Genomic DNA, 3,087 nt, shown 5'->3' with positions numbered 1-3,087 from the left:
CAGTAGCTTTTGTTTTCTTGTCCATGGGGACTGGGGCATCCACAAACTAACTGGATTTGTCTTCTAGTGGGCTGCCACTGAAAAAGCTTCTGGAAGAACAACCAGACCACATCTTGTGTGTCCGGCAAGTCACTAGGAAGTGGGGACTTATAATGGACTCCCTTTGCAAAAGGCCTCAAGCCCCCACTGCCTGCCAGCTCAGACTCAGAGGTGCTCCCTAAGGCTGGGCCCTCTGGGGTCAGGCCAAGGCCTCAGCCCAAGTTTCCCAGGAGCTGTGGGTTTTGCTCACTCCTCCCAGTCCCAGTGTGGCTACTTGGAGAAAGAAAAAAGATGGCTTCCAGCTTCCTGAACAGGCTGTAACAAACTACCCATGGTCTTCACTGTCCTGCAGCTTCGTGTCTTCCTTCAACCTTATTTTCCCGTGTGTGTGTGTGTGTGTGTGTGTGTGTGTGTGTGTGTGTGTGTGTGTGTGTGTGTACACTACACAAGCATGTGGAGGCCAGAGGATATCCTCCAGTGTCATTCTTTAGGCAAACGACCACCTGTTTTTTGTTTTTTTGGTTTTTTTGTTTTTTTTTTTTTTGAGACAGGGTCTCTTATCTCTTCGGGCCTGAAACTTGCCAAGTGAGGCTAGTTATCCAGCAATCCCTAGGGATGTATCTGTCTCCACTCTACCACCCCACGGTACCTGGCTTTCTTTTACAAAGTGGGTACTGGGAATCCAACTCAGGTGCTTACTTGCACAGCAAGCACTTTACCAACTGATCCATAGCCCCACCCCCTCCCTGCCTTCAGCCTTTACTGAAGATGGTTCAGTTCTGAGAAAACGGTCTCTGACAGGTGTGGTGCCTGTACACAGACCATCCTGGCACTTCAAAGGTGAAGGCAGGAGGATCAGGAGTTCAAAGTCATCTTTGGCTACCCAGTGAATTAGAGTGTAGTCTGGCAAGACCTGTCTCAGAAAGTCAAATCAAAATCAAACACAAACAACTATGCTTTGTCCTCAGAAGCCTTTGTAAACTTCTAATTGCTAAGGGCATTAATGACAGTCCTACACTTTTAGAGAAACAAAATATTACGATAACCTCCAGAAGTACTTGTTTTAAAGGTCATTCACTTGAGGTTTAGTTGGACAAAAACAAATTTTAGAGGACACAAAGTGTATCTTTTTAAACATTTTAAAAAGTGTGTGTGTGTGTGTGTGTGTGTGTGTGTGTGTGTGTGTGTGTGTTTATGTAGGGGTTTATGTACAGGAGTACAGGTAACCCTGGAAGCCAGAGGAAGAAGACAGATGCCCTATAACTGGAGTTACAGATGGTTGTGAGCCATCATGTGGGTGCTGGGAAAGAAACCCAGGTCCTCTGCAAAAGCAGCTTGTGTTCCTAACCTCTGAGCCATCTCTCCAACTCACAAAGGCTGTTATTATAAACATTGTATTGAAGATTTGGAACTAGACATACAAGCCATAGTTTTCTGCTTTCTTGGAGACTGAGATCAGCCAAGGAAGGCACCGGAGAAATGGCACCAGTGTCCCCATTCTCACCTTGGACAAGGTCAGAGGGTGTGTGAAGATCTGGGGAGTTGAGTGGGAAACCATCTCCCAACAGAGATCCATAGTAAATCTCTAATGGCCAAGCAAACCTGCAGCAAATCTGTAGATTCTGTTCTTCCTCCAGCATCTGGGCCTCCTGCTTCTCTCAGAGAAGGGGCTCAGAGTCACTAAGCACCAATTTCCTAGGCGCAACCTGGTCACAATTCTGGGAGTACACTTGAAATCACTTGTTCTAGCAACTGTCACCATCCCACCAAGGCCTTTCTACCTTCCTGAAACCACATGAGTGTGGGAAAATAGGAAGAACTAGGTTGAATGCAGCCTTCAAGGAAGGGCTGGAGAGATGGCTCAGCGGTCAAGAGTGCACATTGCTCTTGCAGAGGACCAGGGTTTGGTTGCCAGCGCCCACACGGGGGTGCGCACAGCTGCCTATAACTGCAGCTTCCATGTGATCCAACATCTCTGGCTTTCACAGGCACCTGCACTTACATGCACAAACCCACACTCAGTCACACACCTATATAATTAAAAATAGTCAAGAAATGGAAGTCATTCTTAGCTTTAGGAGCCTGGAAAGGATTTCCAGCAAGGTGTGGCACATTTCGACTTGTTGGAGAAAGAATGGATGAGAGTGACACAGAGGTCTGGGGAAGTCTTGGTCCAGCAGTGTCAGGAGTCTCCTGATTCAGGTGACCAAAGGGGCTGTGAAATCTTAAACCCAGATGAAATTTAACACCTGAGTGGTAGCCTGTTCTAAGGCAGAAACACCTGCTTAGCTATGTGAGGGAAACCGCTCCCTGGAGCATAGGGTCCTGGGTCCCTGAGAAGAGGTTGTAGTGAGATATGCACTCTGTGGGCACCTGTTGCACTGACCATGCCCATTGGGGGTGGGGACAGGTGCGGATGTGACCTGAGAGAACTAAGTCTGAGGTAGGGGATTCCCGGAACGTTCTCTTGCAAAGAGGTGATGGATTGTTATCAAGGTACAGGTGTGCATCATGTCTCCATGCAGGATGCTCATCAGTAGGGAAAGCTTTGGGCACTATGGAAGGAGAGACCAGAGATGCAGCATAGGCCACTGGCTGCTGGAGTCTGGCCAACAGGGGTCCGCCAACCAGAGGTGCCAGGAGAGCAAAGGTAATACAGGCCTCAGAGATAGCTAACACCTCTTACCCTAGGCACCAGCATGGTGGAGCCTACATCCAGGCTGTGACCTAGCCTAGCTTTTCACAGATGCATGCTGTGACCCTACAGTTGGGGGCACCAACGAGGAAGAGGTGGGGTAGGTGGGCGTGGGCTTGGTGGGCTCACTTGCCACTCCTGGCTGGCTGCATCTTAAGACTCAGCTGTGAAACTGGGTGTTAGGCACCTAGGACTGTGAAAGTCTGAACCTGATAGTGAGTGAGAGACTCCTCCCCCTCTTCTTCCCGTATACCCATGCTTCACACCTCTTCCCTAAACAGGCCTGTGCTCCAGACAAAATCCCTGTCTTCATGGGATATCTGGTGTGTCTGACCAGTCAACCTTCTCAAAGT

This window comes from Phodopus roborovskii, unplaced genomic scaffold (assembly GCF_943737965.1).
Source record: "Phodopus roborovskii unplaced genomic scaffold, PHOROB, whole genome shotgun sequence".
Lineage (NCBI taxonomy): Eukaryota > Metazoa > Chordata > Mammalia > Rodentia > Cricetidae > Phodopus > Phodopus roborovskii.
Note: the sequence above shows the minus strand (reverse complement) of the source record.